Source organism: Pteronotus mesoamericanus, unplaced genomic scaffold (genome assembly GCF_021234165.1).
Source record: "Pteronotus mesoamericanus isolate MK-2021 breed Mesoamerican mustached bat unplaced genomic scaffold, CSHL_Meso_final scaffold_232, whole genome shotgun sequence".
Classification (NCBI taxonomy): Eukaryota; Metazoa; Chordata; class Mammalia; order Chiroptera; family Mormoopidae; genus Pteronotus; species Pteronotus mesoamericanus.
The window spans coordinates 9,637,779-9,661,718 of NW_026555311.1; the positions used below are offsets into that span (position 1 = coordinate 9,637,779).

General features: G+C 35.2%; 1 pseudogene; it reads right to left on the reverse strand.

The window, feature by feature from the left end:
* Positions 1-949: 949 nt before the first annotated feature.
* Positions 950-18,798, reverse strand: LOC129085236 (putative malate dehydrogenase 1B; annotated as a pseudogene).
* Between the last annotated feature and the right edge of the window lie 5,142 nt (positions 18,799-23,940).

Below are 23,940 nucleotides of genomic sequence, written 5' to 3' on the forward strand. Positions count from 1 at the left end.
GCAAAAGAACCAAACAGATTTTAAAGGCGAAAGCTTCATATTATCTATCATTATATATGTATTTATAGCTTGTTGACCTAATAATCATTATTAATTGGACTCTCTTTTGTACTTAAATTTTATCTTTTTAGTAACAAATTATTTTATTATAGTTCAAAAAATAACAATTGACACTAAATGAGAAATTGATAATAAACAAACATATGAGTGGATACACAAAAGAATTAAACTCTGATTTTTGTGTGTGTGTACTGCCAAACTATTATTAAATTATCTAGCATAATATTATCTAAGACCAAAGTAAATTTTTCAAGTTATTCCTCCTTAATTAAAGCCATCATGTGTCTTTCCATATTTATTATAATACCAAATATTGGTTGGCCAAAAAGTTCATTGGCTTTTTTTCTGTAAGATGGCTCTAATAGCACTTAGTTGTCTTTAACTTCATTCAATACAGTTTTGTTAGATTGTGTTGTGACAGCTGTCATATCAGCGTGCATTTAAGAAAAACATCAAAATTGGTGAATTTTTATAGCCATTTTAATATTGAGAATGGAAGAAAATATGCAACATTTTTGGCATATTACACTTTATTATTTCAAGAAAGGTAAAAATGCAACTGAAATGCAAAAGAAAAGATTTGTGCAGTATACAGAGAAGGTGCTGTGACTGATCAAATGTTTTAAAAATCATTTACGAAGTTTCATGCTGGAGATTTCCCTCTGGATGTTCCATGGTTGGTAGAGCAGTTGAAGTTGATAGTGATCAAATTGAGATATTAATTGAGAACAATCAGTGTTATACCATGTGGGAGATAGCTGACATACTCAAAATATCCAAATCAATAAAGTTATTGGTGAAAATGAAAAATGTGTTTTTATTTTAAGGAAAAAACTAAATGGGCTTTTTGGCCAGACCAATACTTTCATAGTTTTTCTAATTTGGTCTGTTAGTGTTGCACAGTTTTTCCGTCAGAGTCATTTATGGGTTCTTGACTGAGGGGTTTTTCACAGTTGGTTTTAGCAATCAGATTTGTAAGATCCATATCTGGTATAACTACATCTTTTTTTTTTCCCCCTTTAGGATTAGATCAGAGTGCTAGCTTTATGTTCTGAAGCCAAAACTAATTGATATGGCTGAACATTTATCAACTCTCCAAGTCAACAAGTTTCTTCTGGATTAGATAATTTGTCATTCTGGCCATTATTTGTCCATTTATTTCAATATCTTTGAGATCTATGGGCACCACCTAGGTTCTATTCTCAACTGTCACAGACATGGAGAAGACATCCCTTCTCCAACACCAAACTGGCTTTCACTCAGTGCTTTTCAGGACAAGACCTCTCCAGGCAGTGAGCCCTGGTACCAGTATTTCCACACAGTGGCTAATATTGTGTGCAGCTAAGATGCCCCCAAATTGTTTTCCTTTGGCAGTCAACTCTTCAAGAGTTGCCACAAATTCTCTGTTTACCCACTCGCTATCAAAAACCAAGCTTAAAACAGGGTGTGAAAAGTCAGTAGGTCCGCAAAATACACCCTCATTTCTGTAAACCTTGGCCTTTCTCAGATCACCATAGCTATTTCCACTAATATTACTCCAAATTCTCATATTTTTTGATGCGTGAAGGGGTGTTTCCATTTTTCCAGCCAGTGCAGTTTGGCCTGTCCTTCTACCAGCAGCGCCACAGCGATAACATTATGTGCGACGGTTGGGGCCTATCTCGTAAACAGCACTGTTTAAGGTTGACAAGGTTTTTCCTCTGACAGAATCATGAGGGTTTTTCTCAATCAGGTATCCAGAGACCCTACACAGCGGCACCGTGCCCTGGTCTTCTAACATGTGCACTTCTTTGTCAGTGCGGTCATCCAGGATGATGACCTCCTGGGCTTGGCCAAAGGCCTTCTCGACGCTACTGCAGATGGCGACACTCAGCAGGAAGGGCGATACCAGGTCCTGGTATCTGTCGGAAAGACTTGGAGACTTTCTTCTGCCTGCTTATTGTCAAATAGAGTTATGCTAATTTCTGTGTACATTCCAAACACATCTCTGTTGGTCAAGATGGGAAGGGGGTTGTAATAGGCAGGAGCAGACACGCTGGCGATCCAGACCTGTAAGGGGTCGATGAGGTCTTCCAGGGCTTCTTTTCTCCAGCTCTGTTTCTATATGTGACCCTAGATTCTCTTGAGCAATTGCCTTCATCAGCTCAGTGATCAAGCTAGAGGGACACCATAGAATACAATTGGAGATACTCCAGGAACTCAATATACCCTCCCAAAAGCAAACCCCTTTTCTCCAAGATCCACAGTTCTCTTCAAATAATCAGGGACTTTTTGTGGCTCAATTAATTCTTCTCACTCAAATCTTTCAGCCACTCTTGGAAGCATGAATTCAACCCTGGTGACACTCTGTACTTAAATTCCATCCTTGCCTTTACTCCGAGATCATGGATAAAAATTGTTGATATTTTCCAATTTTAATTTTTTAACCAATGTGGTAGGTTCTATTTATTTTTTCATTTAATTCTCCAGTTACTGTTGGCATTAAGTGTTATTTTATATTGCTTTCAGGTATACATTATATTGATTAGACAATTATATAATTTACATAGTGATTATCTGATAGTTCTAGTATCCACTGGGCACCATACATAATTATTACAATATTACTGACTAAATTTCCTGTGCTGTACTTTATATCTCTGTGACTATTTTATACTAACGATTTGTACTTCTTAATCTCTTCACCCTTTTCACCCAGCTCCTTGACGCCTGATTCCATCTGACAACTCTCACTTTGTTCTCTGTAATGTGAGTCTGTTTCTGCTTTGTTTGTTCTTCAGATTTCAAATATAATGAGATCATATGTATTTATCTTTCTTTGTCTGCCTTATTTTACTTAGCATAATATGCTCTAAGTCCATCCATGTTGTCAGAAATGGTAAGATTTTGTTTTATTTTATTTTATTTTTTATGGCTGACTAATATTTCTCTCTCTCTCTCTCTCTCTCTCTCTCTCTCTCCCCCCTTCTCTCTCTCTCTCTCTGTATATACACCACCAATTTTTTACCCTCTTGTCTATTTGTGGGTACTTTGGTAGCTTCCATATCTTGACTATTGTAAATAATGTTACAGTGAACACAGGGGTATTGATAGCTTTTCAAATTAGTATTATTGCATTATTTGGATATATACTCAGAAATGGAAATGATAGGTCACCTGGTAGTTCTATTTTTAATTTTTTGATGACCCTTCATACTCTTTTCCATAGTGGCCTTCAATCTCACCAACAGTGTACAATTCCATCAACACTTGCTGTGTATTGATCTATTGATGATAGCCATTCTGACAGGTGTGAGGTGATATTTCATTGTGGTTTTAATTTGCATTTCTCTGATTATTGGTGGTGTTGAGCATCTTTTCATGCATCTATTCACCATCCACATGTCCTCCTTGGAGAAGTGTCATTTAGGTCCTTTGCCCATTTTTTAATTGGATTGTTTGCCTACTTGACTCTTAAAGGTAAACTAGCCTAAAAATATTTAAGTTTTATGTCTGAGGTCGGTGCACTGGTCAATCTGTTTTGGAGTGTTTATTGTTAGACAATACAAAACAAATGATAAGGTTGTGTCAATTTCATTCACACTACTATGATTTACTTTAATGGCTAAATAAATATTCTTTGACAAGGCACTAAATTCCTACTTTTAATTATAGACTAAGAAGATAGGATTATATTGGATAGTCTTAATTTCTCTTTACAATGCATGCATTTCCAAATATGAATAATTTTTAAAATTATTTTGAACAACTAGGATTTTGAATTGCTTGCATCTTAAATTCTAAGGCACTCAAATTCTTAAAATGTGGAAATTCTTAAAAGCTATCCTAGTTGTTGTGGACTGAGTATGTATCTCCAAGATTCATATCTTGACCCGCAATGTGATGGTACTTGGAGGTGGGGCTTTGAGAAAGAAATGAGGAAGGAACCTTGGTGAATTAAATTAGTACCCTTACTTAAAAGTCCCCAGTGAGCTTTTTAGTGTCTTTCAGCCATGTGAAGATGCAAGGGGAAGACAGTGATCTGCAACCCAGGAAAAGGATCACACAAGAACCTGACTATGCTGTCACCCTTATCTTAGACCTCCAGTCTCCAGAACCATGAGAAAGAAATTTCTATTATTTATAAGCCACCTAGCCTACGGTGCATAGACAGCCTGTTATAATAGCCTGAACTAATTAGAACATCAGTCAATTCCCTTGTACAAAATAAAATAGTTTGTGGTTTGTGCAAATATACACTAAAAGGCATCTACTTAAGGTCAAAAAACATGAAGTCCCTTTGTTTTTTTAATAGAAATTGTATTATTCGTTTATTTAGTGCAAAAGATTGTTAAAAGAAGCTTCTTTTTCCCAACTGCATTTGATTATCTCACAAAATGTTTATTATAAAATATTCGGGAAATAAAGCCCTCAAAAGCAATGTTTAGAGCACTTATAAAATTCAGAGTCAAACAGAAGACTGTCCCCACAGTGAACTGAAATTTCAAAGTATCACATGTCAGGGATAATAGAACATATAGCAAAATATAGTCCAGATCATGAGTTGTTTTCTATATCTCTGGTCTAGAACTGGCCCTACCCCAAAGCAAACACAAGCTCTCTCCTTAAAGGAAAGTACCATGATTGTAGTTCTCAAAATACTTCCCAAATAATTTTTCAAATACAATGTTTAGCATGTAGTAAAAAATATCCAGACATAAAGGGAAGTAAATGCTGTAAGTAAAAGTCAGCAAAAAAAAAAAAAAACAGTACAAAATAAAAAAAACCTACCTGGTGTGGCTGAGTGGATTAAGCACCAGCCTGTGAACCAAAGGGTTGCCTGTTCGATTCCCAGTCAGGGCACATGCCTGGGTTGCAGGGGATGTCCCCAGTAGGGAGCATGCAAAATGCAATTGCACATTGATGTTTCTCTTCCTCTTCAAAAATAAATAAGTAATATCTTTTTAAAAAAGAAAATCTTATAATAGAGAATGCCACTGCATTACAAGAACAACATTAAAGCTCATTACCCACTTGGCTAGAATAAAAATAAAGAGTGAGTAGAGGTGTTATGGATTCAGGAATATAGTGAAGGTAGGATAGAAGAAATACTACCATGTTTTTTATATTTAACTTCAAAAAACTAAAAATTTTTTTTATTTTTTCTTAATCTAAAAAGAAGGACTGATAATTTGACCTACATAAAAGAAGGATACAAAATGTTCTAACTTTTCCCCTTGATCAGTTGTTTTGTCCTGAAGGGAAGATTATACTCCTCCCTTGGGTTTTATCATTGTGAATGAATGAATTGATGAGGCAAATGTTTTAGATGAAGTAAAACTGAGCTTACATGGGATATTAGTTGTAACCAGTATATATATGAGGAAATTTTTATTAATTTTCTTCAAGAGTTAGTTGAGGTTTAGGCAAAGGGAGAGTCACAGATAGGTTCAAGGCGCACAAGGTGGTAAAGGTAACAGAAAACGATCCCGGTCAAAAAGTTCAAGAACCCCACATAGATGTTATAGAGACAATGAAAATGATTAACAGTACTTTTATAGGTGAAAGCATTTCCTCTCTTTCAGTGGTTTCTAAAATTATTGTTGCAAAGGATTATTTTTATTATTAATAACCATGACTTTGGTTATTAAAAATATTATACTCTTCAAATTGCATTTAATAACTAACACAATTCACTTTTTCATAGTTAAGAGAATGTATAATTGAACATCACATCAGCAAAATATAACCAGTAAGACTATACGTTTGATATGTGAAGATGAAAGCCAATATTCTATTTTTTCCTTATTAATTTACTTTTTGCATTCATCCTTGTATTCATTCTCTAATTCCTTAATTATTGAGTGCTTTTCATGTATTTGAAACTGAATCTTTATTGTTGTTAAATACAAGTTTCCTAAAAACTTTCTGACATATTTAAAATAGCTCAAGATCTCTCTATTACAAACTATATAGACTGGAATTTTTGGAAGGCCTAATTCTTATATGGAAAAATTGATGCCTATAGAGGTTAAATGATTTGCCCCAGTTTGTAATGACAATTCACAGTTGCAATACCCCTAGGTACAAATTAATTATAAATATATTAATAATACTTAAAAAATTAAAGATGACTTATTTTTGTTTTCTCTCTTAGGATCTGTCATTACATTTGGCTAAATGATTGTTGCAGAATGATTTGTACTATAATTTTTAATTGTAATCAACAACTTTTCTTATTAACCTCTAGTCAGAGAATCATACTTCTGGGTCTTAGTCAATTCTAGTTGTTTGTAAATGGTCCTTGACTAATTACTACAGTTTGGTCAGGTAAGTTTGTTATCAAGCATGTAGACAGTAGCCCAAGATAGTTTGACAAAATGCTGTAGCAGCTAACCTGTGGCAATAGATGAAGACAATTTCTGCAGAGATAGTGCTGAATGAGGGGAAAATACAAGAAGTCGACAAAAGGTGTATTTTTTAAAAATCACCTGTTCAACAACCAACCTGGATCAAATCTTCTTAAAGTTTAAAATCAGATGAAATCAAGACTCTTCTATTTCCTTATAGGTAGATTCAGGTTGAACATTCAGACTCCACACTTTTAATAGAAGCTGACTGCATCTTCATTATTTATTTATTCCAGGATGCACTTACAAATATGAACTATCATTATTTGGGTTTGTTATACCATTAGCTTTAAATTTTTATAAACTACTGAACAGGTGACAAATGGGAAGTTAAGGAGGTTTATTGTTATAAGAAAAGTATGTAAGTAGGACATACCCTAGATAAAATAGAAAAACTAAAGAATAAAATTTACTAAATCCTTTTGATAAAAATGTATTTTTCAGCTTTCAAAATATTAAAGTTACCTTAATGATGGAAATGTGTTTTAAAAACCATAAACCAGAAGATTTGCTTTATTTTTATTTTTGCAAAATGGCCAACTTACTTTTATTTTGATATGTTCCCATTTGTAGAAATATATTCCACATACTTCAAAAAGGAATGTATAATCAACCATCATTTTCTAACTGAGGTATATATGGGTACTAGAAGTTTATTTTGATAAGAAATAATATTTTAATGAACACATTAGAGGGCACAACAAGTGATCTTTTGGGAAAAACTTTGAAGAACTTTTTACTCTAGATTTAGTTTTGACCATCAAGAAAACTGGCCAGTGATGTGGCAGTAAAAAAAAAATCTTGAGAAGCATAAAATTATTGGAATAATGCTAAAATTAACAAAAGGATCTAATAGTTTAATTCATTTAATAATTTTAATATTGATTAAGTACCCCTTAGGTGACAAGCACTAAGAAAATCTCTGCAGAAAAAAATTAGATCCTTGCCTTCTACCTTCTTATAGTTAAATGGGGAATGCAGAGATGATAACAGGCAATTACAGCTTAGTGTGCTAAATTCCACATAAGGCTCTTAGCAGGTATCATAAGACCTCAGAGAGGTACCTAATTTAGGGTTGGAGGATCAATGAAGGCTTCTCAAGTAGATTATCTTTAAGACCTGATGTATGAATAAATGTTTGATAACGAAAAGGCTGAGAACCAGAAGAGTGTTCCCAATGGAGAGAATTTAGGTGAAGGCTAGAAATTATAATTGTGAATATAGATCTCACCATTGCATCAAAAATATGGTGAGATGCTAGCAAATACAGTCCAGAGGCAAAATCGTTCCACTCCGATTTTGCATCTGTCTTTGACACTATTAAAAAGTTATTATCAAAATAGAATGGCTGGAAAACACCATTAGGAGTGAATTGAAGTCCCAGAATATATAAAAAGAAGAGATTATAAAAAGCCACCCAGACATTTTAAATGAGTTCTAGTTTGCAGCCATAGACAAATTACATTCTAACATGTTGAAAGGACTTACAAATGTAATCACAGAATGATTGGCAGTAATCTATAGAAATCATAGAGAAAGGGACTGGTGCAAGGAGATGTGATCTGAGCAAATATCACCCCAATTCTCTCACATGGTAAAAAGGCAGGTACCAGGAACTATTAAATCAGCAATGTTGATCTTTAATAGCATTCTAGAATGGATTACTCTAACAAGGAATTGAGAGTATTTAGAAAATAATAGAACTACCTGTACAACCAGTCTAGAGATCAATAAAAATGTTCCTGCCAAATTAGCCTGATTTATATATATATATATATATATATATATATATATATATATATATATGTATATATATAAAAGCTTGAGAAAGTTCAGAAGGTTGGGAGGTTGCAATATTGGTATACAGATAAGAATTTTGATGAAATCACTCAGAATGTGCTTGTGCTCTAGTGTAGATATGTGCCTCAATGATAGTAGGCATAAGGGTATGTGTAATTGTTTGCACGAATGTATGTAACTAATAATTTGGTGTTAGCTTTTTAGGGAGATTTCTCATGGTGTGTCTCATGGCTTTGTTCTTGGCCTTACCTTGGTCATGTTTTAAAATCTATTCTGGGTTAAGAGATATCAGTCTGGAAGGAGTAAGCTAGCATATTGACTAATAGAACTTAAAAATGTCTTAGCAGATAGAACAATGCATAAAAATTGGGAATTTTTATTTATTTTTAGAATACAAATGCTTATTTTATTATTTCATCACTATGGAAGAAAAGTAGGTTTTATTTTTTATTTATTTTTAATTTTGTGTTATTTCTTAAAATTGTTCAGTTACAGTTGTCCTGCGATTTCCCCCATTGCTCTCCCCTGTCCCATCCCTCCCCACCCTCACAGTCAATCCTCCCATTGTCCTAAAGTTGATTTTTAAACAATAAAAGGCAACATAAAAAAAAACAAACTTTGGATCTTTTTGTTAACCACAAACAGCAAAAGATGCACCTGCTTTTTGAAAAAGTGAATTCAAACTAAAATTGCATTAATAGAAGAATAGTTTCCAAAATGAGGGAAGGGCAATAAGACTGAGTCCTAATATTTCACTGAACTTGTTGGGCTCTAGTCAGACCCAACCTGAATACCGCATAGTTACAGATGCATGGTGGACAGAAGACACGGTTATTTTTTCAGCATCCATTCCACCTGCCCTGTTGATACCGACACTAAGGTTTGAGTGGACTTGACCTCACCACAGTTTCAAGGGTAGGTGATGCCAAGACCAATCAGGAAAATTCCATCTTCCTTTGCACTGCTATTGGTTTAATTAATCAAAGCCTGAGCTTATCAGTGTGTAGTGTTCCCCTGGTTTTTGGGATTGGTTCAGGGGTGGCCAGTCGATGTAAATCTCACTGTTTTTTTTTTTTTCTCAGCAGTTAATGGGAAGCAACCTGCCTCTCCTGCTCAATGAGGCTTCATGCAGCACTAATTGCTGCTGGCAGACATCCAACAACTATGAAGGAAGTCAGTCTGGGAGAAAGCACAGATAAAGTCAGAGAACAGCAAACTGAAGGAAAATGGACTCAGGACTCTGACCTAACAACACCAAAATTGACCTGAGGCTGGGATTTTTACTTACTCTTTAAGCCAAATTGAGGATTTTTTTTTTTATCACCTATAACTGAAAGCATTCTAATAGGTTCAAGGGCATGTTCTAAGGAGATTTTTTTTCAAAAGAGAAGGAAGTCACACTGTAAGAAGTTTGGAAGTAAGAAGTAAGAAGAGGAAAGCTCAAGGGGTGTGTGTTTTTCGAAACATCTGCCTCATAGAAGAGAGAATGGATTGTTGTTACTGTCTGAGATTTCAGGGCTAGCGCTGTTGCTACAGAGTCGTGGGAAGGGAGATTTTTACTCAATATAAGACACTGAGAATTACTCTTTCAAAGAACATTTCTAATTTTTAGAGGCATTCCATTGTAGAAAGAGCTGCTTGCCAATTACTGGAAGTGCTAAAACAAAGAATAATGAACCATCTGTAAGTTCTATATAGCCCCAGGATTTGATGGCATTTTGCCATTCCTCACTGTTTAAATGGCAGTAAGGTAGTTACTAGATTGAGAGAGCTTTACTCCTGCCTTGGCCTCCCTGTATGACCTGATCTATATTTTCTCTGCTCTGTATCTTCCTCTGAAGAGTGACTGGGTTAGAATAAATGGTTGCTAAAACTGTTTGTAGCTCTAAATATTTTTGCCACCCCAAGAAAATTGCTGGAATTGTGGCATCAGGGCTTTGGGCCTGCTACCTCTGGAGATAACAGCAAAATCTAAAAGTAGGGAATTAGAACCTCAACTTCCCATTAATCACATCACATCTGAAAGTTAGAATGGGGGATTGCCTTGGGAAATACCACCTAGATCTAATTCTTAAAGACATCGTGGGCACATTTCAGAAATGGAATCTTCTGTTGAATGAATTATAAAAAAATCAACCCATTAACAAGCAGTTTTTGAGTACCTACATCCCCAGGTCTGTGCTAGAAACAATGATAGAGAAAAGCTTACCTGCCTGGCTTTGTCTAAGACATGAATTGAATCATAATCTTTCAGTGCAGGACTTTCTCTGTTATCTGGAGGCCACACAATATCTTCCTTAGCTTTTGCTCTTGTGCTGAATCCAGGATATTTGTAAGATTCTTAATATGGAAAGAAAAAGAGAAGATAAAAAGGTACCATTGTAAGTTTTTATTAGATTATTGTAAGAGATCCTTTAAATAAAGGCTAAAAGTCTATTTCATACTACATACACACATATGCAATATTATACTGAAACCATATTAAACAATGGATAAATATTTTATGCTAACTTATTTAAATGTATACATTTTAGAAAATATAAATCAGCAAACAGAGGGTTCATAAACATCCTGGGTATGTATCTAATAAATTCCTACTATGTATGTATTGTTATGCTAGTGAAGTGGAATCTGTATTAAATGCAGCTCCTGACTTCTGGGAGGTAATACTTGGAAGGATCAAAATGGATGAATAATCTTTACAATAATTTTCATGTAGATGTGTTAATCTATGTGGTCCATGCCATCTGTGTCACGGGAGCATGGGGGTGGCAGAGAAATGCTGTCTGGGAGGCTAACATGGAGGGACTGGGTCTTAGTTGAGCCTTGACGGATAGGGAGGCTGAAATTTAAGGGCAGGGGAGGAGAAGAGTGCTGTTTAGGTGATGAAAGAGACAGAGATGTGAAGACTCAGAAACAATAGATTTTCATACGACAATGAGGGTACTGACCTTATTAGACAGAAGTGTCGGGGGAGATCATGAAAAGTAAGGATGTGACCAGTTCCTGCCATGTCTTAAAAGTAAAGCAAAGTAATTAAGGCTACACAAGATTTGAAATAGGGAGATTTAATATGTTTTTGAGCAGGGAGTAACAAAAGCCATGCTTATGGAAGTGTCTATTACCAGTGAACTACAACAGTAATTAGAGAATAAAGAGGATTGCTAGGAAGCTACTGTAATAATCTCTGTGTGAAAGATGGTGTCAAGACATGGGTAGTTAAAAGATTAATAACAAGATTAAAATTTGTGTTTAAAGGAAAAGAAGTTTGATAAACTGATTGCACATAAATAATCTATGCCAAATCTCTCAGTTTGGAAAACAGTTATTTTTCACTTAGCATATATTATATAAAGCCATCACCTGAGCTTTTATGTATCTGTCGTCTCCCCAAGTACACTATAAGCTTCTTGTAAACATCCTAGAGGCATTGTGTCTTTCCTTCAGGCTTCAGTCTGTTGAGGAGATGAGAGGTAGAAAGGGAAAAAGGAAAATTTAGTACCAAGGTTTCAAACCTAAGTAACCAGAGTGTTTCATCTCTCTAATAATTTCACAAGAATAGAGTAAATGATTTTTAAAGTAAGTGGTATACTTGAACACTAAACTGTAAAGCTGATGTTAATATTACCTTACACATCCATAAACCCTTATTCTGGAAGAACTTGACTCATTCTTTCTTTTGTAAGAATGGGATGGGAAATCAAAAGAAATCATTTTCTCATACCAAATTATGAATAGGGTGAGTACATAAACATTTGCTCAAGGTATTTTTATTTTTTTAATGTTGTTTTCATTTTTTTAACCTTGGGTGACATATGCAAAGAGCTTAAGCTTTCCACTCTGGTTTGTGTTGTCACCAGACACATTGGACACCGGGGTGTAGTTTGCTCTATATTATATGTTGTATGTTATAGATGTGGTTTGGATGATGTACATGATTAATAATTAAAAAGCTCCATGTGCTGAGAAATGCAGAATTCATTATGGGAATCCAATAAGAATGTGAAGATGCTACATCTATTACTTATTTCTGCAATTAATCCTGTTGATAGGTGCACAATTACTTTGGGGAGAATAAAACTACTGAGATAGATCCCAAGAGGAAAACAGTAGCTAAGCTGAATTTTTTTTAAAAAAGCAAAAAACCCAAAATATTGAATATAGGTTTATTTGATTTTATTTTGTTTAAATTTTCATAGTATATAGTTGGAGTTTTAATGGTGCTGAGAGTTTATTATATTGTGAAATAGGAAAAACTGTGGTTAGAAATGGGCTTAGTTTAATCATCTCTTTTGAAAGGAGGAAGGCAGTGTATGTGCGCAGAGATACAGGTAGGTTGGAGGTTTGTAGGTGGTAGAATAGGAATGTTTTTTTTACAGATTCTTATTGCTCAGGGAACTAGAAGCAAAATTGCCACCTATGCAGGATTAGGTAGGTGATACTACAGGGAGGAGAGTGAATGAAATATTTATTTTGAACTGGAAGAGAGAACTGATTAGTAAAATATAGAATTACTAGGCAGTGCAGATGATTGCCTTTATACATTTAAAGTAAAACTGACTGCATTTTTAAATTCAGAAGCACAGGCTTGTGAGTGTAGGTGAAGAATTCAATTCAACCAGGATTAGTGTCAGGCAAGAAATATTGCAGAAAAAATGGGCAAGGAAATATATGGTGTATGTGAAGGAGCAATGGTAATAATAATGCATGGAATCCAATCAAGTAAAGAGAAAGTAAGAATGTGGTGTGGCAGAAAAGTTTTAAGAGTGGAGGTCCTAGGTGTTTGAAGTAGAAAGATAACAAATGGTGATCACATTGTGGGATGTTTTAAACTGAGACTTGGAAGATAGAGCAATTATTGATAAGACAGACCTAGTGGGCACTCAAAGAGGTAGATGGTGGAGGGGTAGGCATTAAAAAACTGTGTGACCTTGGTTTTGAAGGAATCTTCTCTGAATCTATTAAAATCACCAAGGCTGATGGTAGGATTTATAATAGAGGGGAGAACCAGTGCTCTAAGCGCTAAAATCTTCACTGATAAAGTACATAGTACACGGAACGTTTCCAATTAAGTGATGAAAAGTTAAATGATTAGTGCTGAAACTAAATCCTGACAGCTAAATTCAAGTCCCAAGACTAGATGAAAACATCATTATATATGTATCTCAAAGTACCCACATTTCTTCTTTGAGATGGGTATCAAAATAGTAATTATATAATTAATTGTCTGTTTAATGACTATTTCACCTCACATAAAATGCAGGCTGTATGTCTCTTCTATTCACTGATAGAGCTTCAGAGCTTGGCACATAGTAGATATTATATCTATATCTGTGTGTTATCTGTACCTCTTCAGAGCTTTGCACATAGCAGGTACTATATCTATACATAATCTATATCTATGTATCTATATCTTTATGTATATGTACAGCTGTATTTATAGCATCTGTCTTTGTGAGAGGGTTATATTAGAAGTTGAGTTGCCAAAACAGACTTATTGGCAATGGTTATATCCAATTCTAAAGTTTTGTTCCCCAAGCCAGCCCCCATGTTTACTTTTCCATGGTGAATCAAGGTTGTTTTCAAGGAGCAGTGCCATGAATAATGGGGGCTCTGGTCTACAGCTGTTCTGAAGGCTTTATTAGCAGCATCTTTCTAGACTTACCTCAAGGAAAAACAATGGGTGCTTGGCCTAAGAAATGAAACACTCTGAAATATTTGAACTCGATTAGTAACACGTGATGAGGCTAGCTATAATAAGAGTTCAGTTGAACCCTGACCCATGTGGCTCAGTTGATTGGGAGTCATCAGACAAAGTGAAAGATCACCGGTTCAATTCCTAGTCAGAGCACATGCCTGGGTTGCAGGTTCAGTCCCCCGTCAGGGTGCATACAAAAGAGGCAACTGATCAATGTTTCTCTCTTTCTCTTTCTTCCTTCCTTCCCTTTTCTCTAAAATAAATAAATAAAATTTTAAAAAGAAAAGAAAAAGAGTTTATTCTAGGGGTCATTCTCACAGCCTAAATCAATGGACAAAGAGATCTTCTTTATGTTGCTTGAAATTGTTCAGTGATTATTTCAAGTAAGCATATTTTTTATTCCCCAACTAGATCATAACTCCCTAGTGACAAGAAGGAATGCCACTTAAACTGGAGACAGCTAAGCTTCCTTTGGCCAAAACCAGTGAGTGGTTTCTTATTATACTGTGTGAGCTATGTTTGGGCAAGTCATAGTGGTGTCACGCAATCCTACATGAAAAAGGCTATCTTGTGGCCAGGGCACTGTGGTTAATGGGTGAGAAAACAAGGCTGCAGAGCACTGCCACCCTTTTAATGGGGCCCTCTGGAATTAATGAGACCATGTTCTCAGGGCATGCGGGGGGAGAGCACCAGATCATTTACTGCTGCTCTCTAAGAGCAGAAAATGCTATCTACGGTGGCCATAGTGTATAACTTAATACTTATTTTTCTCAGGAACTGGAAATAGTATATTTTGTCACTCTCAGATAGCTGCTGTAGCATTATACTTTTGTATGCATGGTAGCACACTCAGGTAAATCTGACAAGATCCTGGAGCTGAGAAAGCTGTCTGGAGACTTTGCTAAAATGAAGCAGCTTGTAGTTTGTTCCCTGTGCTTTGTTCACGACCTCTAATTTAATTTACACCCAATTTAATAGGTCTCTATTCAAATTGAAGAAAAGGTAAAAGAGAAGGCTTGGGTGGAGATTTCATGGAAAGGTAACAGTACTTTGCAAATAGCCAAAGTCTGGTGAAGTTGAAGCAGTGAGCCAGGTTGGACCAAGCTAGGACAGGCAACAGCACAGATTTAGAGAGAATAGCAGGAAGTTAGCAAAAGAGATGGTGGGAGAATTGGGGTTGGAGAGTAGAACAGCTAAAGACATCAGGATCAGCTCGGAGACATAGAGAGCCATGTGGAGACGTGTTCTCATCACAACGCACAACTTGGGAAATCTGAAACAGATTGCATATTTGACCTGGTGTACCGTTATTGTCTTCATCTTAGCTTTGTCTGTCTGGCTAAAATATGTGTCCCAAAGGAGCCTTCTTAATGTGGTTGAAAGTGGAATCCTTGTAACTCTTCACATAGAGGCTTCGTTTAAATACACTCAACTCACTTATTCCTACCCATCTAATGCTGTCACTTCTACAGGTGAAAAGTTACATTGACAGAGGCTTGGTCTTTTCTCCCACATCCAACTTTTACCTACACAAACAGTGCATAATCCTCACCGAGATTTTTATTTTTAAATTATTTTTATTTGTATTGTTTTCATGTGTACAGCATAGAGGTTACACAATCATACACTTTACAAAATGTTCCACCTGATATTTTTAGTACACAACTGGTGCCATACATAGTTATTGCAGTATTATTATTAATAGTAAATATATTTATTGATTCCAAAGAAAGAGAGGAAGGGAAAGGGAAACTTCCATGTGAGAGAAACATCAATTGGTTGCCATCCACTTGCACCCCAGCCAGGCACCAAACCCTTAACTCAGGTATGCACCATGACCAGGAATCGACCCCATGACCCTTCAGTGCACGGGACAATGTTCTAACTAACCCGGTCACACTGGCTGGGCTGCAATATTATTGACTATATTCCTTATGCTGTACTTTACATCCCTGTGACTAATGTGTAACTACCAAGTTGTATTTCTTATCCCTTCACCTTTCTTCCAGTCTGCCAACCCCCTCCTTTCTGGCAACCATCAGCCCACCCTCTGTGTCTATGAGTCTCACGAAGGTTTTTAAAATCTATCATTCAAATGGTAACATCCAACAACATGCTATATTGTTTTGGTCTTGAATAAACTGTTGTGCTCTAGCTTCAGTGTCAACGTTCTTGACTCTCATTACTCATGGATCATACTTTAGCCTTCAGTCTCCCCGATTTCCCCTTGCCTCTCTCCACATAGCAGCCAAAGTGATCTCTCAAAAAAAATATAAATCACATCTTGAAACTTTTCTACCTAAAACTCCTTCACAACTTCTTATTTATCTTGGCATAAAATCCAAATTCTTACCATGGTCTACAAGGTAGCGAATACTTTCACCTTCAAGCTCGTCTCTTACTGTTACATGAAAAGCTATCTTCCACCACAGAACGTTTGCACCTACTTGTCCCTGCCTGAAATGCTCATCTTTCACTTATTATTTTATGAGCTAAGCTTACCAATATTTCTAATTGCTTCTTAAATTTTTTTTGTCTAAGAAAGCTTTTTATTGATTATTTTTAAAATATATTTTATTGATTATGCTATTACAGTTGTCCCAGTTTTCCCCCTTTACCCCCCACCATCTGGTACCCCCCTTACTGCTTTTAACCCCCATTTCCTCCAGCAATCCCCCCCATAGTTCATGTCCACAGGTCATGCATATAAATTATTTGGCTTCTCCTTTTCCTGTACTATTCTTAACACACCCTTGTTTATTTTTGTACCTACCAATTATGCTTCTTAATCCCTGCACTTTTTCCACTATTCTCCCCCTCCCCCTCCCAGCTGATAACCTTTCAAATGATCTCCATATCTATGATTCTGTCCTTGTTCTCATTGTTTGCTTAGCTTGTTTTTTTTTTAATATTAGTTGTTGATAGTTGTGAATTTGCTGCTATTTTAATGTCCATAATTTTGATTTTCTTCTTTTTCTTAAATAAGTCCCTTTAACACTTCATGTAATAATGGCTTGGTGATGATGAACTCCTTCAGCTTTACCTTGTCTGGGAAGCACTTTATCTGCCCTTCCATTCTAAATGATAGTTTTCCTGGATAGGGTAATCTAGGTTATAAGTCTTTGCTTTCCATCACTTTGAATACTTGTTTCCTGTCCCTTCTAGCCTGCAAGAAAGCAGCTGATAGTCTTACGGGAACTCCTTAGTAGGTAACTCTCTGCTTTTCTCTTACTGCTTTTAAGATTCTCTCTTTATCTTTAACTTTTGGTATTTTAATTATCATGTGCCTTGGTGTAGTTCTCTTCAGGCCCAACTTGTTTGGGACTCTATTCTTCCTGGATTTGTGCGTCTATCCCTAACTAAATTAGGGAAATTTTCTTTCATTATTTTTTCAAATTAGTTTTCAATTTCTTGCTCTTCCTCTACTCCTCCTGGAATCATTATGATTCAAATATTTGGAATGTTTGGAGATGTCCCAGAAGATCTTTATACTTTGTTTTTTTTTTTTTAATTCTTTTTTCCCTCTTTCTGTTCTAATTGCTTGCTTATTTTTTTCCTTATGTTCCAAATCATTGATTTTAATCCGAGCTTCATCCTTTCACTCTTGGTTCCCTGTAGATTTTTTTTTTATTTCATTTACTGTAACCTTCATTTCTTCCTGGGTCTTTTTTATTTTGTTGCTATACTCAGTGAGTTCTTTGAGCTTCCTGATGACCAGTGTTTTGAACTCTACATCTGATAACTTTGGTTATCTCCACTTTGTTTTGTTCTTTTTCTGGAGTTTTATTGTGTTCTTTCATTTGGGCTACATTTATTTGTCTTCTTAATTTGTCAGCCTCCCTCTGTATTTATTAGGTGGAGTTGCTTTGACTTGCTGTCTTAGTAGTGTGGCTCTATTGTAGAAAATGTACCCATCTGGATGAATGTGGCTTCTTTAAATTCTTGGTTGTTGGACTTCTATACAACTCGATTTTTTAATAGTTCTGGGTGTTATTTGTTTTGAGGTTATTTTTCATTCTTTCTGTGGTTGCATGAGGAGGCATAGCATGTTTACCTATGCCTCCATTTTTAACAGCTATTTATAAATATTTTAAAATGTTTGTCTCTGCCGCTAGAATGTAAACTACATGAGGACAGGAATTTTTTCTTTTTCATTCATTGATATATCCTTAGTACCTAGTAGTGCATATCATTTGAAACATAATAGGAACCTGTAAAATATTAATGGAATGAGTGGATTCTAATTTAGAATTCTCAAAACATTTTCATTGATGTGAAAGAAACTACTTTGATTCCTCTATTAAATTTTTTTCTTTAGCTTATTTCTTACAAAACATGTGCCTTTCGCCTCTGCATTTATAATTAAATATGGGCTGCAGGGTGTTGTCCTCCTCATAGCTTGGAATAATCCTTTTTATAGTATAGATTATAAATATCACATGTATTCACTTGGCTTCTCCACAGTAACACCTTTGACCTGGACTAAGGCCCAGCTCTGATCCTTGCACTCATAGGGCATCACCTGGCTCTCTGATGACCTTACCTCTTCTATGAGGTCAGGAGTCCATGAGGCCAAGATGATGTGCTTACCCAGAGACTGAGTACTATTTTCTTAATTACATTTCACCACACAAGACATTGGAATTTCATTTTTGGCCAAGTCAGCTTCTAGATCCCATGGGAACACTTTCTTCAAGACCTAATCTAGCATGAACCATACCTCTTGGTCTGAGGAGTGGCTGTTAGCATAGGTGTGGACAGAGTTTGAACAACTCTGGTGTGTCCACATGCCTGTGTGTAGGGCTGGAAAGACCAAGTGCTGGTATTGGGATGAGAAGTTGGCTGGGCCATCAGTAATTCCAGAATGGGTCAGACAGACTTGGATCCAGGAATAAAGATGCCCCTTCATTAGGCATTTCCTCTAAGACTTTTACAAGTTTGTTCCATAAATTTATTGAAGTTGGAATAGGAAAGATTAGTCATAGAAAATTAACATAACAGAAAAATGAAGGAAATGTACTATTAATAAGGGGCTCTTAAGAATTAAAATTAATCAGAGAAATGCAAATTAAAACCATGAGAATTAGCTATTCTCACACCTATCAGAATAGCTATCATCAATCAAAAAACAAGTGTTGGTGAGAATGTGGAGAAAAGAAAACCCTCCTGCACTGTTGGTGGGTGCAGACTCAATGCAAAACAGTACAGTGGTTCCTTAAAAATTACAAAACAGAACTATGATATGACCCAACCATTCAACTTCTGGGAATTAATTCAAATAAATACAAAGTATTAACTCAAAAAGACAGGTGCACGCCTGTATTCGCTGCAACATTATTTACAATAGCCAAGATAGGGAAGCAACTAAGTGTCCATTGATAGAAAAATCAATTAAGAATGTGTGGTATATATATAAAATATGGGTTATTACTCAACTATAAAGAAGAATGAAATCTTATCATTTGTGACAGCATGGATGGACCCAGATACTATTATGTTAAGTGAAATAAGTCAGAGAAAGAAAATACCATATGATTTCACTTATATATTGAATCTAAAAAACAATGTAAGTAAACAAACAAAACAGAGACACACTCATAGATACAGAGAGCAAACTGAAGGTTGCCAGATGGGTGTGGGGATTAGGGAATGGATGAAAAGGTGAAGATATTTAAAAGCTACAAAATAATCATGGGTATGTAATATATAGCACAGGGGTTATAGTCAATAATGTTGTAGTAATGCATGGTGCCAGGTGGTAATGCATGGTGCTAGAATTATCAGAGGGTTACTTCATAAATTATATAGTTGTCTAACCACTATGCTGTACAAATAATATTGAATGTCAACTGTAATTAAAAAATAAAATAAATTATATATGAAATAAAATAAAATTAGGATAATGTCTTATCAAAAAAAATTAAAAAGCCCTAACATGAGAATTATATTTTCAGAAACATGATTTATCTTTCTGGCCAGAATATGAGAATTTTTAGAATACTCCAAGTTTATGTTTTATCTTTTCTCCTGAGACAGTTCTTGAGAAAAGAGAGTTAAGTTACTTCCTGTTTCTTTCTAAGTTTTCTCACAAAATTTAATATAAACTGGAAAGTGATTCTTTAAAATGCTTCATGCCAGTCTTCCTGGAGTTCTGCTCAGTTGTGCTGACTGCTTCTGTAGCTATAAAATGTCGAAGTCTGTGACTTGAAAGCAAAATATAGACAAGCTCCCACCATTCCTGCACCCACCTTAGTATTTCATGTTCAGGGAAGAGGACAGCTATAGATAGGTACTCATGGAATAGCTCTTGCTCCTGCTGGAGGAGACCTGAAAGTTGCCTTTGACTCTGGATTAAAAAAAAAACAGCCATCTAAATTTATATACACTCTCTCATTTAATCTAGTTTATGTCCATGTGTACAAGATTTGAAGAAGTATGAAATGTATATCCTTCCAGAAAAATGAAATCATAGAACCATACGAAACATATAAGTAAATTATTAATACACGTATGTACATTTTTCGAAGGGCCTTAAAGTGATGAATTTTATGATTTGGTTATGTAGATAATTGCTATCATTGTACAAAACTTTAAATTGCCTGTCTAGAGATACAAGTGTTAATTGTATTTCCTTTTAGCAATTGGTTTTAACACTATACAATTGCCAGTTACAAGCACTTAGGAGACTTTAGAAGACTTTAGAAATCCTTTGAGTCACTTTTAAGATAATTCTTAAAAACCCAAGTAAAATAAGTACAGAAAGGATCAGGAAGGTGGAAGGGAATAAGAAAAATAAAGAGGATTAACAAAAATACAGTTGGCTCTACTGAGGAGAGGAATAAAGGTAAATAATGCAAATCACCATTACTAGGTTGAAAGGATTTGAAATGTTAAAAGGCTTCCTTTTCATATGAAGACAAAATGAAACAAATACCTTTTTTTCCCTGTCCACAAATTTATAAGAATTCCATAGTCTCTATATGACCTCAGCAGTCATGTGATCTGGTCAAAAACATATCTTGACAGTGAAAAGGTAGACTGGGCAAGCATAATATGGGTCACAGATGTTGCTAATGGAATATAAAAATATCAAAATTCTTAAAACACATTTCAAACACACTCATACTTGTCCAAGTTGCTGAAGAAAATTATACAAAATAGCATCTTTGATTTATAACTTACCTATTTTGTTTCTTCTGATTTGAGCCACTTTGCTAATTGCAAATTATTCATATAATTTTCTTGTGAGATATAGTATTAACTGCTTTATCTTCAACTAGTAAATGCAGAATACATATGTGAGTAGTGAGTTCTGCTTATAGTAGAAACACAAATTAAAACATTAAAACGTTGAACTATTACATGGTAGGGTCTGGAGTGAAAAGAAATTATAGTAAAAGACTATCTTTGATAATTTCATTAAAAATCATCATATAGTCCAAAATTTTTCACAGTGAGAAGCTATTTTTAGGTGCTATATTGCTTTTCTGGTATGGACCTCTGCCAAAAATTCAGGTGCTCTTATGACACACATACAACACCATAGCACAGAGTAAGAAAGTGCACAAGAGATATCTTTCCCAGGAAATAAGCAGATATTGATGGCATTATGGGGAGCATATTGAAATAAAGTACACCTTAAATTTCAGCATTATATGAGTCAGGCATAGAACTATAGAAATACTAAGTAAAATGTGAAGTTTGAGTACTTTTTGCAGAGAGAATAAAATTTGGCACCGTCAGCAAAGATTGGCATGGCACACATATAAACTCAGAATGTGAACATTCAGACAACACTCTGAGATACCAGTTTCTTTATGTGGATATTCTGGAAGTTAACAACAGAGTCACTCTGCATGTTATTTGTAGTTTTTGAAAATCTAGCCAGAGTTTCTGAAATCTATCACTCCTAATAAATTATATATAGATTTTGCAGTTTATATTTCATATTGTGAAATTATTCATTATCATGTAATTATGGAAGCTATTTTTTATAAAACCTGGGAAAAGTCTATAAGTATTTATAAAAAAAGAGTTATTTAAATTGGGCCAACTCACACATAAAAATTGTAGATTCAGATGTTCTGATTTGAAAACAAGTAAAAATCACTCCAGCCGATGGTGTTTAAATAAAATAAGATTTATTATTTTCTTGGTGGATTTCACATAATCCTTTAATGCATATGATAAAATGCGCAGTAGTCTATGTGTTTTGTATGTAAAATCATTCAAACTTTCCCAGGATGAAATTTTTTTTTATCCTTAATGAAAATGCATCGAATGCAGAGTCACATAACAAGATAATGACAGAAATAACTTGTCCCTAGGTCGGCTTCTTGATCCTCTCTGCCAACCATATCATTTTTCTGGAGGACAGAATTAAAAATTTTATATGATATCACTTTGTCTGACTGAAACTAAGTGCTAATTGCTGCACTTCCTAAAGTGCAATATAAATATTTCTTATCGAGCCTCTGGGATATCTCAGCTGATTAGGACTGTGGTTACCAGGCAAAATGCAAAAATCAGGCTTAAAAATATTTCACTTCCTGTTCACAATGGAATTTAGTCCATCTGATGAATCATGCATGTGCCATCAGTTCCCTTTTTTATTGATAATGGGTCAGTAAAAGCATATGCAGTTTCAACTGTACAAATGGAAGATAATACTTTGGGAGTAAAATATTGAATTTGAAAAAGTCTAAGCATCAGTCATTCAAAATGCAAGTAGGTGGACTTGTGGAAACAGTGGCATGTCCCTGAATGCAACACATCCTCTCATACCACTTTGCCTCCACACAAACTCCCTAGAATACCTCTCCCTTTGTTCTAACTTAACTAATTCTTGCTCGTCTCTTCAGATTCAGCTTGACCATCACCTTCTCCAGGCATCTTCCTTACCATTCTTCTGCCCAAGTCAACTAGTCTGGTTTGGACATTTTTCCTGGTACTTCCATAAATTCCTAGGCTATTGTCTATCATTAAATGATATGTTTCAACATTGCATTCATGTCTTAGTTTATTTGTCTTACCAAGAATACCATCTGTATCTTTTGACTGCATTGTTAGTGCTGAATATAGTTCCTGGTAGATAATAGTTACTCAGTGAAATTTGTAGTTGTCTAAAGAATTAAAGTTAGTTAGACAAATACTACAACATAGGCAAAGATATAAAAATGCAGGGGATCAGACTATTGATAAAGCCTCTGATGTATTAAAGGATGAAATGTTAATTACCATCAGTGAAAATAATATTACTGATTACCTGGAACAGGTCATATTTTATAAACTAAATGAACACGCAAGACTCCAGAAAAGACCTCTATTAGATGATACAGAGAATTCTCTTTAACCAGTAAGGTACTATTGGCCTTATGGTCAACTTAACTTAAAAAGAGTCTTAAAATGGAAAACTATCAATAGAGGTTTCTGAAGCACTCTACCACTACCATCATCATCATCTCAGCATGTGCTTAGTGACTATTCTGCAGCAGGCACCATTAAATTTTTATGTGAATAACTTTTATTTAATCATCACAGCAATCTTATGAAATAAACATTGGTATTTTATACATGAGAAACCTGAGACTTAGGAAGAATAAATAACTTGCCCAAAGTCACAGTTAGTAAATGGATGAGACAAAATTCAATCACTAGTCTGTCTTCAATGCCTGTGATTTTCACTGTTGAGCTATCCTGCTTCCCTTATATACAACCCAGATGTGTTCACAGGTGTATAATTTTCATACCCATTATCATTACCAGGTATTTTTTAGTTCTTCTCCCTCATCACAGTGAATCCTATAACTGAATGTAACTCCCCACAGCAAAATTCTGCCTCTTATCCTTTCCAATATTCATTTTTTAAAAGATTTTATTTATTTATTTTTAGACAGAGGGGAAAGGAGGGAGAAAGAGAGGGAGAGAAACATCAGTGTGAGGTTGCCTCTCATGTGCCCCCTGCCGTGGGCCTGGCTGGCAACCCAGGCATGT